General features: G+C 41.5%; 1 protein-coding gene across 1 annotated transcript in view; it reads right to left on the reverse strand.

Annotated features, from left to right (window-relative positions):
- EPSTI1 (epithelial stromal interaction 1) overlaps window positions 1-19,303 on the reverse strand; it is a 257,977-nt gene that overhangs the window by 99,585 nt on the left and 139,089 nt on the right. The gene's annotated exons all lie outside the window — the stretch shown is intronic.

The following is a 19,303-nucleotide window of genomic DNA, read 5'->3' on the forward strand; positions in this document are numbered from 1 at the left end:
TCTGGAGACAAGTTCTGAAATGTAGGGGGGAGCAGTGCAGTTGAGAGCTTTGTATGTCAGAGAGAGGATTTTGTGTTTAATCCTAGAGGCAAGAGGAAGCCAGTGAAGGTATTGGCGGAGAGGCGCAGCAGATGAAGATCGACGAGTAAGGAAGATGAGCCTGGCAGAGGCATTCATAATAGATTGTAAATGAGCTATGCGGCAGCTAGGTAGACCAGAGAGGACGGAGTTGCAGTAGTCGAGGTGGGAAAGGATGAGAGAGTGAATTAAAATCTTAGTTGTATCTTGTGTAAGGAAATGTCTAATTTTAGAGATTTTTTAAGGTGGAAGCGGCAGGCTTTAGTCAAGGACTGAATGTGAGGAGTGAAGGAAAGATCTGAGTCAAGTGTGACCCCAAGACATCGGGCATGCGGGGTAGGAGTAATGATGGAATTATCAACAGTTATAGAAAATTTGGGGGTGGAGACATTGGAAGAAGGGGGAAAAATAAGGAGTTCAGTTTTGGAGAGATTTAGCTTAAGGGAGTGAGAGGACATCCAAGATGAGATATGAGAAAGACAGTAAGTGACACGGGTTAGTAAGGAAGGAGGTAGGTCTGGTGCAGAGAGGTAGATTTGGGTGTCATCGGCATACAAATTATATTGAAACCCATAGGACTTTATTAAGGAACCTAATGATGACGTGTAGATTGAAAAGAGAAGGGGACCGAGGACAGAGCCTTGAGGTACCCCAACAGAAAGTTGTAACGGGGCAGAGGATGCTCCGGAGAAGACTACACTAAATGTACGGTTAGTCAGATAGGAAGAGAACCACAAGAGAGCTGTGTCGCAGATGCCGAAGGATTGGATAGCTTGGAGCAGAAGAGGGTGGTCAACACTGTCAAAGGCTGCAGACAGGTCAAGGAGGATAAGCAGAGAGAAGTGGCCTTTGGATTTTGCTGTAAGTAGGTTGTTGGTAACCTTGACAATTGCTGTCTCTGTAGAGTGATGGGGACGAAATCCAGATTGCAGTGGTTAAAGAAGAGAGTTTAGTGTAAGGAAATGGGATAGACGTGCGTATACTAGCTTTTCTAGGAGCTTTGAGGCAAGAGGGAGTAGGGAAATAGGGTGGCAGTTGGATGGGGAGGTTGGATCGAGGGAAGGTTTTTTGAGGATAGGTGTGACCAGTGCATGTTTTAGAGATGAGGGAAATATACCAGTGCTGAGGGAGAGGTTGAAAATGCGTGTGAGTATGGGGGTGAGGGTAGAAGAGAGGGAGGGGAGTAGCTGTGAGGGGATGGGGTTGAGGGGACAGGTAGTGAGGTGGGAGGACAGTATAAGGGCAGAAACTTCATCCTCGTTAACAGGGGCAAAAGAGCTGCATTTTTGGATATTATATAACAGTTATAAGTCAAAGTCAAAAATATATGATCTCTGCAGATGTCAAATGGCTTTAAGATTAAGACACATACATATACATTGCTAAAGATGTATTTGCATGTATATATATATATATATATATACAGTATATATATATATATATATATATATATATATATATATATATATATATATATATACAGTATATATATATATATATATATATATGTACATATTTATTAATGTATTTCTTGGTGTATCAGGGCTGGACTGGGACCAAAAATAGGCCCGGGCATTTTAATGCAAAGCAGCCCACAAACCCCCATTTTTTATTTAACAGCCCACATACACCCACTCACATGCACGCACACAACACACACTCATGCACGCACACAACACACATACACTCACTCACATGTGCACACACACAACACACATACACCCACCCACTCACATGCACGAACACAACACACATACACCCACTCACATGCAAGCACACAACACACATACACCCACTCACTTGCACGCACACAACACACATACACCCACTCACTTGCACGTGCACAACACATAGACCCACTCACTTGCACGCACACAACACACATACACCCACTCACTTGCACGCACACAACACACATACACCATAGTTGCCAACACTTTGCAAACCCACATAATTTGCATAATTTAGCTCTGCCCATTTATTATGCAGATTATATATTAAAATATGAAACTAAAAGGTATAGAAGGAGATTGTACGGAATGGAAATAAGGAATGAAATGGGAGCAAAAGAAAAATGTATGTACATTTTCCTTTTGCTCCCATTTCTTTCATTAATTCCATTCCATACATTCTCCTTCTATACCTTTTAGTTTCATATTTTAAAAACTAGTCTATGACTGGTACACTGTGAAATAAAACATATAGAGAAAACCCAATGTGCACATGCTAGTGCCAGGCAAATTAGAAACAGAGACAAAGAAAGGCTAGCAGACTGCAGTTCTGGTATATGATGAATACTTTTCATTAGGAATATAACAATATTATAAAATCCAGAATTACATTTCACATTTAAAGGACATAACATTTAACTACACAGAGTATAGTAACATAAATGTCATTAAATGTGCAAAGGTAAACAAAATCCAGCATTTACCTTGCAGGGACAGGACTACAACCAAGACATGCCAGATACCCCAAGATCCTGAGCTCCTCATCCTGCCGGGGGCAGAGGTGTACCCGGGGTAGGGACTGATCCTCAACACAAAGCCAACTCCAAGCTCCCAAAACTAAGTCAGCAAAGAGCCAAAGCACATGAGCAAATTGTAGGCTTCCCTTAGACTGGGCAGAGTGGGTGAAAATCAGTGGTGGGGGCAACCACTGGATGGAGCAGGGTAGCTGCACCGCATAAGCTAAACACCAGTGGCCATGCAGGCCCCTTTTTAGCTATGCAGGCCCCTTTAACTTGTATAGCGCTACGCCATGAACTTAATCGCCTCAAGGCGCTTTTAAGCCAGTAGTGGCCTGAGCCTTCAGAAAAGGTGGTTCTTAGTTTCTTCCTGAAGGCCAGATGTTTTTCTTCTGAGCGGATGTCCGCGGGTAGTGCATTCCATAGCCAGGGTCCTTGGACTGCGAATCTTCGTTCACCTTTAGACTTGGAGCGGGTCTTGGGTATGTGGAGGAGGTTCTGGTTAGCTGACCGGAGGGGGCGATCTGGGGTGTAGTGTTTTATTTTGTCAAAGAGGTATTTTGGGGCTTTTCTTTGTGTACATTTGTGGGTGAGGCAGAGGGTCTTGAATGTAACACGATCCTTCTTGGGTAGCCAATGGAGGGTCCTCAGGGATGGGGTGATCGATTCCCAGGGTTTTTTCCCAGTTACAAGTCTGCCCATTTATTATGCAGATTATATATTAAAATATGAAACTAAAAGGTATAGAAGGAGATTGTACGGAATGGAAATAAGGAATGAAATGGGAGCAAAAGAAAAATGTATGTACATTTTCCTTTTGCTCCCATTTCTTTCATTAATCCCATTCCATACATTCTCCTTCTATACCTTTTAGTTTCATATTTTAAAAACTAGTCTATGACTGGTACACTGTGAAATAAAACATATAGAGAAAACCCAATGTGCACATGCTAGTGCCAGGCAAATTAGAAACAGAGACAAAGAAAGGCTAGCAGACTGCAGTTCTGGTATATGATGAATACTTTTCATTAGGAATATAACAATATTATAAAATCCAGAATTACATTTCACATTTAAAGGACATAACATTTAACTACACAGAGTATAGTAACATAAATGTCATTAAATGTGCAAAGGTAAACAAAATCCAGCATTTACCTTGCAGGGACAGGACTACAACCAAGACATGCCAGATACCCCAAGATCCTGAGCTCCTCATCCTGCCGGGGGCAGAGGTGTACCCGGGGTAGGGACTGATCCTCAACACAAAGCCAACTCCAAGCTCCCAAAACTAAGTCAGCAAAGAGCCAAAGCACATGAGCAAATTGTAGGCTTCCCTTAGACTGGGCAGAGTGGGTGAAAATCAGTGGTGGGGGCAACCACTGGATGGAGCAGGGTAGCTGCACCGCATAAGCTAAACACCAGTGGCCATGCAGGCCCCTTTTTAGCTATGCAGGCCCCTTTAACTTGTATAGCGCTACGCCATGAACTTAATCGCCTCAAGGCGCTTTTAAGCCAGTAGTGGCCTGAGCCTTCAGAAAAGGTGGTTCTTAGTTTCTTCCTGAAGGCCAGATGTTTTTCTTCTGAGCGGATGTCCGCGGGTAGTGCATTCCATAGCCAGGGTCCTTGGACTGCGAATCTTCGTTCACCTTTAGACTTGGAGCGGGTCTTGGGTATGTGGAGGAGGTTCTGGTTAGCTGACCGGAGGGGGCGATCTGGGTGTAGTGTTTTATTTTGTCAAAGAGGTATTTTGGGGCTTTTCTTTGTGTACATTTGTGGGTGAGGCAGAGGGTCTTGAATGTAACACGATCCTTCTTGGGTAGCCAATGGAGGGTCCTCAGGGATGGGGTGATCGATTCTCAGGGTTTTTTCCCAGTTACAAGTCTGGCGGCTGTGTTCTGGAGGACTTGCAGCCGTGAGATTTTTTATTTAGGGAGTCCTAAGTAGAGAAAGTTTCCGCAGTCAAGTCTGGAGTTGTTGGTTGTTCCAACTATAGCTGCAGTGTCTCCTTCAGGGATGAAGGGGATTAGTCAACATAGCAGTCGAAGAAGGTGGTGAGATTTGCTGACTACTGATCCTATTTGAGTGTCCATTGTCATGTCTGAGTCAAAGATGACTCCAAGGCTTTTGACTTTGGCGCTGGGGGTGATGGTTTGTCCGAGGATGGTAAGTGCATTGGATGTTGTGTTGGGGTGTTTATTTCGGTTTGCGTGGAGAAAGAGCAGTTCTGTTTTGGATCCGTTGAGTTTGAGGGAGCTCTCAGTCATCCACTCATCAATCAATGAGAGGCAGTTTTCCAGGGCGTGGTATTGATATTTCTTGTTGGTGATGTGCAGGTAAAGTTGAGTGTCATCGGCGTAGGAGTAATAGAGCAGGTCCTGGTTGCTGATGATTTTGAGGAGTGGGCGGAGGTATATATTGAAGAGCACGGGTGACAGGGGTATTCCTTGAGGGACTCCACATGTGATTTTACGTGCTTCTGAGGTGAAGGTGCCTAGTTTCACTATCTGGGATCGGTTCTCTAGGAACGATGCAAACCAGGGTAGGTCCGAGTCTGTGACTCCGGCTACTTCTGCAAGACGAATGAGCAGGGTTTTGTGGTCTACTGTGTCAAAGGCTGCGCTGAGGTCCAGTAGCACCAGGAGGCACGATTCTCCTTCATCTGCTGCTTCAAGGGCATCATCCCAGATCTTGAGGAGTGCCGTTTCGGCCCGTGGCCAGGGCTGAAACCAGATTGTAATGGATCCAGGAGTTCATGTGTGTCCAGATGGGACTGTAGCTGTTGCACTACTGCTTTCTTGATAATCTTGGAGAGGGTTTTGAGGCTTGTGATAGGTCTGCAGTTGTTTGAGTTTTTGGGGTCAAGGTTGGGTTTCTTTAGGAAGGGTTTGGTTATGCCTTGCTTGAGGGAGATTGGCACGATTCCTTCTTTGAATGACTGGTTTATGAGGTGTGTTATGGTGGGTGCCAGGATGTTGGTGCATTCTTTCAGAAGTTTTGTGGGAATAATGTAGTTTTGTGATGTGCTGTCTCGGAGGCTTCTGATTATGGTTTTAGTGGTGTCAATGGTGATTGGTACCAGTATGAATCTCGGTGGTTGTGGAGAATTTGTGTGTTTTTTGTCTTCTTGCTGTGACCGGGGCGGAGTTGATTGCTATGTTCTGTTGGATTTCTTCTCGAATGTTTGTGATTTTGTCAATGAAAAAGTCAGATAGCTCATTGCAGAATTCTTGTGTTTCGTTTGCTGATGGGGTTCATAGTCTCTGCGACTAGTTTGAAGAGCTCACGGGGCGGTTTATGACTTTTGATATGGAGTTGGAAAAGTGTTCTTTTTTTGCTGTAAAGATGGCTTTGTGGTATTTAGTAGGGAGTGATTTGTAGTTTGTGTGGTTGTCTGTGGTTGGGTTTCTTCTCCAAGCTGCTTCCACTCTTCTGCGTTCTTGTTTCTGTGATGTAAGTGAGTCTTTGAACCAGCCAGAATTGTTTTTGCGGGTGGGTGCTCTGTGTATTGGAGCGATTGTATCTGCTGTCTGTAGTAGTTCTGTGTTAAGAGAGTTGAGTGTGTCTGCAGTTGTGGGGAGTTGCGTCAGTGCCTCTTCAGTGTCGTTTTGAAGAGTTGTGAGTGTAGTTTCTTCTGTGATCTTGTCCAGTGTGTTGTTGTTGAGTGTGTTGGTTTTTGGGAAAAGTTGTCTGTAGTTATTTTAAATTTGATAGCGTGGTGGTCAGTCCATGGTAGGGGCATGTTGTCCAGAATGTTGATGTCTATGTTCTGTTTGAAGATGAAGTCGAGGGTGTGGCCAGAAATATGGGTGGGAGCACTTATCAGTTGCTGCAGACCTAGTGCTTCTAGTTCATTGACGCAGTCGGTGGCGATGGGGTCCTGGGAGGAGTTGGTCTAAAGGTTGAAGTCCCTGAGTAACAGGAGGTTTTTGGTTTTCAAAGTGTGTGTGGAAATGAATTCAGTGAAGGGAGTGAGGAAGTGTGTCTTTGGTTGTGGTGGTCTGTAGCATAGTAGTATGTGGATGGTGTCTTGGGGTGTTATTTGGAGTTGCAGTGTGAGTGTTTCCATGAATTTTAGTGTGCTTTGTAGGGTTGGTTTAGTGAGAATGAGATGTGATTTGTAGTTCACTGCTAGGCCGCCTCCTCTTTGTCCGACTCTGTGCTCTGTTAGGATGGAGAAGTTCTCAGGCACTAGTTCTGCTAGGATTGTGTTACAGTCAGGTTTTAGCCAGCTCTCGGTGATGAAGAGACAGTCTGTGTTGTATTGAGTGATGAAGTCGTGGATTTCATGCTTGTGCTTGACTGCTGATCTGGTGTTGAGCAGGGCACATTATAGGTGTTGTGCTGGGGGTGGTGCAGTTCTGTTTTGAGTGGGTAGTTGCAACTTCGTGTTTAGAAGTTGTTATTTTCGCAGTATTATTTGGGTGGTGATATTTAGTGGTGTGGCGGTGTTACTCAGGCTGAGGAGGCTGCCAGATGAGTATTTAATGGTGTGCATGATGGATTGTAAGTTAGTGCGTGGGATGAGAGTGATGCCGAGTTGAGTTAGCGCTGTAAAGGTGATAGGTGGGGTGTGGGTGAGTGGTTGCTGTGTGGGAGAGAGGGTACTGTGAACTAGTGTTGTGCGTGGGTGTTCTGTGCTGGAACTGTAGGTGCATGAGTGCTAGGGTGAAGGCTGGTGAGTGGGAGCTAGGGTGAATGCTTGGAGTGCTATGGGTGGGTGCTGGTAAACAAGTGTTAGGGGTGAGTGCTGGTGAGTGGGTGCTAGGGATGAGTGCAGGTGAGTAGGTGTTAGAGGTGAGTGCTAGTGGGTGCAAGCTGGTGAGTGGGTTCTAGGTGTGAAGGTTGGAGAGTGAGTGATAGGGGTGAGTGAGTGCTAGGGGTGAGTGCTAGTGAGTGAGTGCTATGGGAGAGGGCTGGTGAGTGAGTGCTATGGGTGAGGAGTAGTGAGTGAGTGCTAGTGAGTGCATGCTATGGTGAGTGCTGGTGGGTTAGTGCTAGTGAGTGAGTGTTATGAGTGAGGGCTGGTAAGTGGATGGTATGAGTGAGGGCTGGTGAGTGAGTGCTATGGATGAAGGCTGGTGAGTGCATGTTGGTGAGTAAGTGCTAGGGGTAAGGGCTGGTGAGTGAGTGTTATGGGTGAGTGCTGGTGACTGAATGCTAGTGGTGAATGAAAGGGGTGAGTGCTAGGGTTGAGGGCTGTTAAGTGAGTGCTATGGGTGAGGGCTGGTGAGTGAGTGCAAGTGGTGAGGATTGGTGAGTGAGTGCTATGGGTGAGTGCTGGGAGTGAGTGCTAGTGAGTGAGTGCTAGAGGTGAGGTCTATGGGTGAGTGTTAGTCAGTGCTTGCAGGGGGGTTATGTGGTGAGAGTTTACTGGTTTTTGAAGAATTGTGCTGTTTGTTCCAGTGGTTGAAAGATGACTGTTCGCTTTCGATCCTCTGTGGTAAACTTGTGGTGGCTCTGAGGGCTGTGGGCGGCTCTCGGGTGGCAGGGGATGCCTGGAGACGCTGGGACTGGAGCAGGGAGGAGGTCTGACCCTTTTTCTTGCTCTGCTGTCCTGGTCAGAGGAAAGACTGAGAAGTTTTTTGTATGCGCTTAGCGTGTTGATTGTAATAAAAAGAAACTTTCGATATCCAGAATAATGCCATTCATATCCTTATAACAGATCATCAGAGCAGATATAATTTTGGTTTCTTTTCATAAAATCCAACAGGGACCCTGTGCTGTTCTTTATCTTATACTATCTTGACCAAATTTAGTTGTCTACAATGGGTGAAAATCAAGTAAGTGTTGGGGCAACCACAGGATGGAGCAGGATAGTTGCACCCCATAAGCTAAACACCAGTGGCCATGCAGGCCCCTTTAAGCCACAGACAAAGTTTGTATGTGGCTTAAAGGGGCCTGCATGGCCACTGGTGTTTAGCTTATGGGGTGCAACTTCCCTGCTCCAGCCAGTGGTTGCCCACACCCTTGATTTTCACACACTCTGCCCAGTCTAAGGGAAGCCTACAATTTGGTCATGTGCTTTGGCACACATACACCCACTCACATGAACGCTCACAACACACATACACCCACTCACATGCACGCACACACCACACATACACCCACTCACATGCACGCACACACCCACCACACATATACACACTCATATAGATTTAAATTTAAATATATATATATATATATATATATATATATATATATATATATATATATACAGTTTAACTAGTGTCAGGAGAATGCAAGACTTATGATTGCTCAACAAAGAAAAGTAGTTAAACCCTTGAAGCCTAACCCTGCCTGCCCATCCTTGCAGTGTCTAAGCACAGTACAATACACATATCTGAAACAATTAATATAGAACATATCTGTTTTTTTTTCTGACACTGAGCTTAGTGAGTATTGTGCAGCATGTTACAGAAAAAAAAAAGAAGTTGAGACCTCAGCGCTGAAATCACAAAGCTGCTGTATAGATTTAAGGAATCCCTCTATCCTTAAAACACATTTAATACAAAACCAATTTAACTACTAAGGTCTAGATTTGGAGTTTGGCGTTAGCCGTGAAAACCAGCGTTAGAGGCTCCTAACGCTGGTTTTAGGCTACCTCCGGTATTTGGAGTCACTCAAAATAGGGTCTAACGCTCACTTTTCAGCCGCGACTTTTCCATACCGCAGATCCCCTTACGTCAATTGCGTATCCTATCTTTTCAATGGGATCTTTCTATCTCTGGTATTTAGAGTCGTGTCTGAAGTGAGCGTTAGACATCTAACGACAAAACTCCAGCCGCAGGAAAAAAGTCAGTAGTTAAGAGCTTTCTGGGCTAACGCCGGTTTATAAAGCTCTTAACTACTGTACTCTAAAGTAAACTAACACCCATAAACTACCTATGTACCCCTAAACCGAGGTCCCCCCACATCGCCGCAACTCGATTAAATTTTTTTAACCCCTAATCTGCCGACCGCCACCTACGTTATACTTATGTACCCCTAATCTGCTGCCCATAACATCGCCAACCCCTGTATTATATTTATTAACCCCTAACTTGCCCCCCACAACGTCGCCTCCACCTACCTACACTTATTAACCCCTAATCTGCCGACCGCAAAGCGCCGCCACCTACGTTATCCTTATGTACCCCTAATCTGCTGCCCCTAACACCGCCGACCCCTATATTATATTTATTAACCCCTAATCTGCCCCCCACAACGTCGCCTCCACCTGCCTACACTTATTAACCCCTAATCTGCCGGCAGCAAAGCGCCGCCACCTACGTTATCCTTATGTACCCCTAATCTGCTGCCCCTAACACCGCCGACCCCTATATTATATTTATTAACCCCTAATCTGCCCCCCACAACGTCGCCTCCACCTGCCTACACTTATTAACCCCTAATCTGCCGACCGCAAAGCGCCGCCACCTACGTTATCCTTATGTACCCCTAATCTGCTGCCCCTAACACCGCCGACCCCTATATTATATTTATTAACCCCTAATCTGCCCCCCACAACGTCGCCTCCACCTGCCTACACTTATTAACCCCTAATCTGCCGACCGGAGCTCACCGCTATTCTAATAAATGTATTAACCCCTAAAGCTAAGTCTAACCCTAACACTAACACCCCCCTAAGTTAAATATAATTTTAATCTAACGAAATTAATTAACTCTTATTAAATAAATTATTCCTATTTAAAGATAAATACTTACCTGTAAAATAAATCCTAATATAGCTACAATATAAATTATAATTATATTATAGCTATTTTAGGATTTATATTTATTTTACAGGTAACTTTGTATTTATTTTAACCAGGTACAATAGCTATTAAATAGTTAAGAACTATTTAATAGCTAAAATAGTTAAAATAATTACAAAATTACCTGTAAAATAAATCCTAACCTAAGTTACAATTAAACCTAACACTACACTATCAATAAATTAATTAAATAAACTACCTACAATTACCTACAATTAACCTAACACTACACTATCAATAAATTAATTAAATACAATTCCTACAAATAAATACAATTAAATAAAGTAGCTAAAGTACAAAAATTAAAAAAGAACTAAGTTACAAAAAATAAAAAAATATTTACAAACATAAGAAAAATATTACAACAATTTTAAACTAATTATACCTACTCTAAGCCCCCTAATAAAATAACAAAGCCCCCCAAAATAAAAAAATGCCCTACCCTATTCTAAATTACTAAAGTTCAAAGCTCTTTTACCTTACCAGCCCTGAACAGGGCCCTTTGCGGGGCATGCCCCAAAGAATTCAGCTCTTTTGCCTGTAAAAAAAAACCATACAATACCCCCCCCCCAACATTACAACCCACCACCCACATACCCCTAATCTAACCCAAACCCCCCTTAAATAAACCTAACACTAAGCCCCTGAAGATCTTCCTACCTTATCTTCCCCATACCAGGTTCACCAATCCGTCCTGAAGAGCTCCTCCGATGTCCTGATCCAAGCCCAAGTGGGGGGCTAAAGAGGTCCATGATCCGGCTGAAGTCTTCATCCAAGCGGGAGCTGAAGAGGTCCATGATCCGGATGTAGTCTTCATCCAAGCGGGAGCTGAAGAGGTCTATGATCCGGATGAAGTCTTCTATCAACGGCATCTTCAATCTTCTTTCTTCCGGATCCATCTTGCAGACCTCCGACGCGGAACATCCTCTTCTCCCGATGCCTACTAGCCGAATGACGGTTCCTTTAAGGGACATCATCCAAGATGGCGTCCCTCGAATTCCGATTGGCTGATAGGATTCTATCAGCCAATCGGAATTAAGGTAGGAATATTCTGATTGGCTGATGGAATCAGCCAATCAGAATCAAGTTCAATCCGATTGGCTGATCCAATCAGCCAATCAGATTGAGCTCGCATTCTATTGGCTGATCGGAACAAATAAATATTAATCCTAAAATAGCTATAATATAATTATAATTTATATTGTAGCTATATTTGGATTTATTTTACAGATAAGTATTTAGCTTTAAATAGGAATAATTTATTTAATAAGAGATAATTAATTTCGTTAGATGTAAAGGGGGGGTGTTAGTGTTAGGGTTAGACTTAGCTTTAGGGGTTAATACATTTATTAGAATAGCGGTGAGCTCCAGTCGGCAGATTAGAGGTTAATAATTGAAGTTAGGTGTCGGCGATGTTAGGGAGGGCAGATTAGGGGTTAATACTATTTATTATAGGGTTAGTGAGGCGGATTAGGGGTTAATAACTTTATTATAGTAGCGCTCAGGTCCGGTCGGCAGATTAGGGGTTAATAAGTGTAGGCAGGTGGAGGCGACGTTGTGGGGGGCAGATTAGGGGTTAATAAATATAATATAGGGGTCGGCAATGTTAGGGCAGCAGATTAGGGGTACATAGGGATAATGTAAGTAGTGGCGGTTTACGGAGCGGCAGATTCGGGGTTAATAATAATATGCAGGGGTCAGCGATAGCCCCTAACACCGCCGACCCCTATATTATATTTATTAACCCCTAATCTGCCCCCCACAACGTCGCCTCCACCTGCCTACACTTATTAACCCCTAATCTGCCGACCGGAGCTCACCGCTATTCTAATAAATGTATTAACCCCTAAAGCTAAGTCTAACCCTAACACTAACACCCCCCTAAGTTAAATATAATTTTAATCTAACGAAATTAATTAACTCTTATTAAATAAATTATTCCTATTTAAAGATAAATACTTACCTGTAAAATAAATCCTAATATAGCTACAATATAAATTATAATTATATTATAGCTATTTTAGGATTTATATTTATTTTACAGGTAACTTTGTATTTATTTTAACCAGGTACAATAGCTATCAGAATATTCCTACCTTAATTCCGATTGGATGATAGAATCCTATCAGCCAATTGGAATTCGAGGGACGCCATCTTGGATGACGTCCCTTAAAGGAACCGTCATTCGGCTAGTAGGCGTCGGGAGAAGAGGATGTTCCGCGTCGGAGGTCTGCAAGATGGATCCGGAAGAAAGAAGATTGAAGATGCCGTTGATAGAAGACTTCATCCGGATCATGGACCTCTTCAGCTCCCGCTTGGATGAAGACTTCATCCGGATCATGGACCTCTTCAGCTCCCGCTTGGATGAAGACTTCAGCCGGATCATGGACCTCTTCAGCCCCCCGCTTGGGCTTGGATCAGGACATCGGAGGAGCTCTTCAGGACGGATCGGTGAACCTGGTATGGTGAAGATAAGGTAGGAAGATCTTCAGGGGCTTAGTGTTAGGTTTATTTAAGGGGGGTTTGGGTTAGATTAGGGGTATGTGGGGTGGTGGGGTTGTAATGTTGGGGGGGGGGGTATTGTATGTTTTTTTTTTTACAGGCAAAAGAGCTGAATTCTTTGGGGCATGCCCCGTAAAGGGCCCTATTCAGGGCTGGTAAGGTAAAAGAGCTTTGAACTGTAGTAATTTAGAATAGGGTAGGGCATTTTTTATTTTGGGGGTCTTTGTTATTTTATTAGGGGGCTTAGAGTAGGTGTAATTAGTTTAAAATTGTTGTAATATTTTTCTTATGTTTGTAAATATTTTTTTTTTTTTTGTAACTTAGTTCTTTTTTATTTTTTGTACTTTAGTTAGTTTATTTCATTGTAGTTATTTGTAGGAATTGTATTTAATTTATTTATTGATAGTGTAGTGTTAGGTTTAATTGTAGGTAATTGTAGGTATTGTATTTAATTAATTTAATGATAGTATAGTGTTAGGTTTAATTGTAATTTAGGTTAGGATTTATTTTACAGGTAATTTTGTAATTATTTTAACTAGGTAGCTATTAAATAGTTCTTAACTATTTAATAGCTATTGTACCTGGTTAAAATAATTACAAAGTTGCCTGTCAAATAAATATTAATCCTAAAATAGCTATAATATAATTATAATTTATATTGTAGCTATATTAGGATTTATTTTACAGATAAGTATTTAGCTTTAAATAGGAATAATTTATTTAATAAGAGATAATTAATTTCGTTAGATGTAAAGGGGGGGTGTTAGTGTTAGGGTTAGACTTAGCTTTAGGGGTTAATACATTTATTAGAATAGCGGTGAGCTCCAGTCGGCAGATTAGAGGTTAATAATTGAAGTTAGGTGTCGGCGATGTTAGGGAGGGCAGATTAGGGGTTAATACTATTTATTATAGGGTTAGTGAGGCGGATTAGGGGTTAATAACTTTATTATAGTAGAGCTCAGGTCCGGTCGGCAGATTAGGGGTTAATAAGTGTAGGCAGGTGGAGGCGACGTTGTGGGGGGGCAGATTAGGGGGTTAATAAATATAATATAGGGGTCGGCAATGTTAGGGCAGCAGATTAGGGGTACATAGGGATAATGTAAGTAGCGGCGGTTTACGGAGCGGCAGATTCGGGGTTAATAATAATATGCAGGGGTCAGCGATAGCCCCTAACACCGCCGACCCCTATATTATATTTATTAACCCCTAATCTGCCCCCCACAACGTCGCCTCCACCTGCCTACACTTATTAACCCCTAATCTGCCGACCGGAGCTCACCGCTATTCTAATAAATGTATTAACCCCTAAAGCTAAGTCTAACCCTAACACTAACACCCCCCTAAGTTAAATATAATTTTAATCTAACGAAATTAATTAACTCTTATTAAATAAATTATTCCTATTTAAAGATAAATACTTACCTGTAAAATAAATCCTAATATAGCTACAATATAAATTATAATTATATTATAGCTATTTTAGGATTTATATTTATTTTACAGGTAACTTTGTATTTATTTTAACCAGGTACAATAGCTATTAAATAGTTAAGAACTATTTAATAGCTAAAATAGTTAAAATAATTACAAAATTACCTGTAAAATAAATCCTAACCTAAGTTACAATTAAACCTAACACTACACTATCAATAAATTAATTAAATAAACTACCTACAATTACCTACAATTAACCTAACACTACACTATCAATAAATTAATTAAATACAATTCCTACAAATAAATACAATTAAATAAAGTAGCTAAAGTACAAAAATTAAAAAAGAACTAAGTTACAAAAAATAAAAAAATATTTACAAACATAAGAAAATATTACAACAATTTTAAACTAATTACACCTACTCTAAGCCCCCTAATAAAATAACAAAGCCCCCCAAAATAAAAAAATGCCCTACCCTATTCTAAATTACTAAAGTTCAAAGCTCTTTTACCTTACCAGCCCTGAACAGGGCCCTTTGCGGGGCATGCCCCAAAGAATTCAGCTCTTTTGCCTGTAAAAAAAAACCATACAATACCCCCCCCCAACATTACAACCCACCACCCACATACCCCTAATCTAACCCAAACCCCCCTTAAATAAACCTAACACTAAGCCCCTGAAGATCTTCCTACCTTATCTTCCCCATACCAGGTTCACCAATCCGTCCTGAAGAGCTCCTCCGATGTCCTGATCCAAGCCCAAGTGGGGGGCTGAAGAGGTCCATGATCCGGCTGAAGTCTTCATCCAAGCGGGAGCTGAAGAGGTCCATGATCCGGATGTAGTCTTCATCCAAGCGGGAGCTGAAGAGGTCTATGATCCGGATGAAGTCTTCTATCAACGGCATCTTCAATCTTCTTTCTTCCGGATCCATCTTGCAGACCTCCGACGCGGAACATCCTCTTCTCCCGATGCCTACTAGCCGAATGACGGTTCCTTTAAGGGACGTCATCCAAGATGGCGTCCCTCGAATTCCGATTGGCTGATAGGATTCTATCAGCCAATCGGAATTAAGGTAGGAATATTCTGATTGGCTGATGGAATCAGCCAATCAGAATCAAGTTCAATCCGATTGGCTGATCCAATCAGCCAATCAGATTGAGCTCGCATTCTATTGGCTGATCGGAACAGCCAATAGAATGCGAGCTCAATCTGATTGGCTGATTGGATCAGCCAATCGGATTGAACTTGATTCTGATTGGCTAATTCCATCAGCCAATCAGAATATTCCTACCTTAATTCCGATTGGATGATAGAATCCTATCAGCCAATTGGAATTCGAGGGACGCCATCTTGGATGACGTCCCTTAAAGGAACCGTCATTCGGCTAGTAGGCGTCGGGAGAAGAGGATGTTCCGCGTCGGAGGTCTGCAAGATGGATCCGGAAGAAAGAAGATTGAAGATGCCGTTGATAGAAGACTTCATCCGGATCATGGACCTCTTCAGCTCCCGCTTGGATGAAGACTTCATCCGGATCATGGACCTCTTCAGCTCCCGCTTGGATGAAGACTTCAGCCGGATCATGGACCTCTTCAGCCCCCCGCTTGGGCTTGGATCAGGACATCGGAGGAGCTCTTCAGGACGGATCGGTGAACCTGGTATGGTGAAGATAAGGTAGGAAGATCTTCAGGGGCTTAGTGTTAGGTTTATTTAAGGGGGGTTTGGGTTAGATTAGGGGTATGTGGGTGGTGGGTTGTAATGTTGGGGGGGGGTATTGTATGGTTTTTTTTTTATAGGCAAAAGAGCTGAATTCTTTGGGGCATGCCCCGCAAAGGGCCCTGTTCAGGGCTGGTAAGGTAAAAGAGCTTTGAACTGTAGTAATTTAGAATAGGGTAGGGCATTTTTTATTTTGGGGGTCTTTGTTATTTTATTAGGGGGCTTAGAGTAGGTGTAATTAGTTTAAAATTGTTGTAATATTTTTCTTATGTTTGTAAATATTTTTTTTTTTTTTGTAACTTAGTTCTTTTTTATTTTTTGTACTTTAGTTAGTTTATTTCATTGTAGTTATTTGTAGGAATTGTATTTAATTTATTTATTGATAGTGTAGTGTTAGGTTTAATTGTAGGTAATTGTAGGTATTGTATTTAATTAATTTAATGATAGTATAGTGTTAGGTTTAATTGTAATTTAGGTTAGGATTTATTTTACAGGTAATTTTGTAATTATTTTAACTAGGTAGCTATTAAATAGTTCTTAACTATTTAATAGCTATTGTACCTGGTTAAAATAATTACAAAGTTGCCTGTCAAATAAATATTAATCCTAAAATAGCTATAATATAATTATAATTTATATTGTAGCTATATTAGGATTTATTTTACAGATAAGTATTTAGCTTTAAATAGGAATAATTTATTTAATAAGAGATAATTAATTTCGTTAGATGTAAAGGGGGGGTGTTAGTGTTAGGGTTAGACTTAGCTTTAGGGGTTAATACATTTATTAGAATAGCGGTGAGCTCCAGTCGGCAGATTAGAGGTTAATAATTGAAGTTAGGTGTCGGCGATGTTAGGGAGGGCAGATTAGGGGTTAATACTATTTATTATAGGGTTAGTGAGGCGGATTAGGGGTTAATAACTTTATTATAGTAGCGCTCAGGTCCGGTCGGCAGATTAGGGGTTAATAAGTGTAGGCAGGTGGAGGCGACGTTGTGGGGGGCAGATTAGGGGTTAATAAATATAATATAGGGGTCGGCAATGTTAGGGCAGCAGATTAGGGGTACATAGGGATAATGTAAGTAGCGGCGGTTTACGGAGCGGCAGATTCAGGGTTAATAATAATATGCAGGGGTCAGCGATAGCGGGGGCGGCAGATTAGGGGTTAATAAGTGTAAGGTTAGGGGTGTTTAGACTCGGGGTACATATTAGGGTATTAGGTGCAGACGTAGGAAGTGTTTCCGCATAGCAAACAATGGGGCTGCGTTAGGAGCTGAACGCGACTTTTTTGCAGGTGTTAGGTTTTTTTTCAGCTCAAACAGCCCCATTGTTTCCTATGGGAGAATCGTGCACAAGCACGTTTTTGAGGCTGGCCGCTTGCGTAAGCAACTCTGGTATCGAGAGTTGAAGCTGCGTTAAAAATGCTCTACGCTCCTTTTTTGGAGCCTAACGCAGCCTTTATATGGACTCTCAATACCAGAGTTATTTTTATGGTGCGGCCAGAAAAAAGCCGGCGTTAGTTTTTCGGGTCTTTACCAACAAAACTCCAAATCTAGCCGTAAGTTTGCAGATAGTCTGCAGACTAGTAATTGACACAGCTGCGCTATTCGAAAATAGCTAAATGTGTGCAGTACCAATAAAGGGATAATAACTTGCTAAGTTAAAATTAACTTTTATTTATAAATATCTCTAAAAAAAAGTTCATATGAAATAGCAATTTTATTAACATAAATTCATAGCATAAAAACACATGAAACCACAATGAATCACAATACAACACAATAAATCACAATACATCACAATTAACCAAATGCTATAGCAATAAAAGCATAAAAAAAAACATAAAAAATGACAATAAATGGATCGTTTGTTGAAAGACACTGGTACTCCACTAAGATGGCAGCTGCAACGTTCTGACAGCGTGAGAGCCTCCTGGAGCTCTAGCGTATTGACAGAGTACCCTCAGTGATTGCTTGGAAGGCGTTGTACAGACTGGCAGTGATTTGGAAGCAGCATCGAAGACGGATCATTGGCATCTGGTCTTTGCATGGCAAAGTAATGTTGGGGGGGGGGGTATTGTATGTTTTTTTTTACAGGCAAAAGATCTGAATTATTTGGGGCATGCCCCGCAAATGGCTCTTTTCAGGGCTGGTAAGGTAAAAGAGCTTTGAACTTTTTTAATTTAGAATAGGGTATGGCATTTTTTTATTTTGGGGGTCTTTGTTATTTTATTAGGGGGCTTAGAGTAGGTGTAATTAGTTTAAAATTGTTGTAATATTTTTCTAATGTTTGTAAATATTTTTTTATTTTTTGTACTTTAGTTAGTTTATTTAATTGTAGTTATTTGTAGGTATTGTATTTAATTAATTTATTGATAGTGTAGTGTTAGGTTTAATTGTAGATAATTGTAGGTATTTTATTTAATTAATTTATTGATAGTGTAGTGTTAGGTTTAATTGTAACTTAGGTTAGGATTTATTTTACAGGTAATTTTGTAATTATTTTAACTATTTTAGCTATTGTACCTGGTTAAAATAATTACAAAGTTGACTGTAAAATAAATATTAATCCTAAAATAGCTACAATATAATTATAATTTATATTGTAGCTATATTAGGATTTATTTTACAGGTAAGTATTTAGCTTTAAATAGGATTAATTTATATAATAAGAGTTAATTTATTTCGTTAGATTTAAATTATATTTAATTTAGGGGGGTGTTAGTGTTAGGGTTAGACTTAGCTTTAGGGTTTAATCCATTTATTAGAGTAGCGGCGAGATCCGGTCAGCAGATTAGGGGTTAATTATTGTAGGTAGGTGGAGGCGACGTTGTGGGGGGCAGATTAGGGGTTAATAAATATAATATAGGGGTCGGCGGTGTTAGGGGCAGCAGATTAGGGGTACATAGGTATAATGTAGGTAGCGGCGGTGTACGGAGCGGCAGATTAGGGGTTAATAATAATATGCAGGGGTCAGTGATAGCAGGGGTGGCAGATTAGGGGTTAATACATATAATATAGGGGTCGGCGGTGTTAGGGGCAGCAGATTAGGGGTACATAGGTATAATGTAGGTAGCGGAGGTGTACGGAGCGGCAGATTAGGGGTTAAAAAAAATATGCAGGTGTCAGCGATAGCAGGGGCGGCAGATTAGAGGTTAATAAGTGTAAGGTTAGGGGTGTTTACACTCTGGGTACATGTTAGAGTGTTAGGTGCAGACGTAGGAAGTGTTTCCCCATAGAAAACAATGGGGCTGCGTTAGGAGCTGAACGCTGCTTTTTTGCAGCTCAAATAGCCCCATTGTTTTCTATGGGGGAATCGTGCACAAGCACGTTTTTGAAGCTGGCCACGT

This window comes from Bombina bombina, chromosome 3 (genome assembly GCF_027579735.1).
Source record: "Bombina bombina isolate aBomBom1 chromosome 3, aBomBom1.pri, whole genome shotgun sequence".
Classification (NCBI taxonomy): Eukaryota; Metazoa; Chordata; class Amphibia; order Anura; family Bombinatoridae; genus Bombina; species Bombina bombina.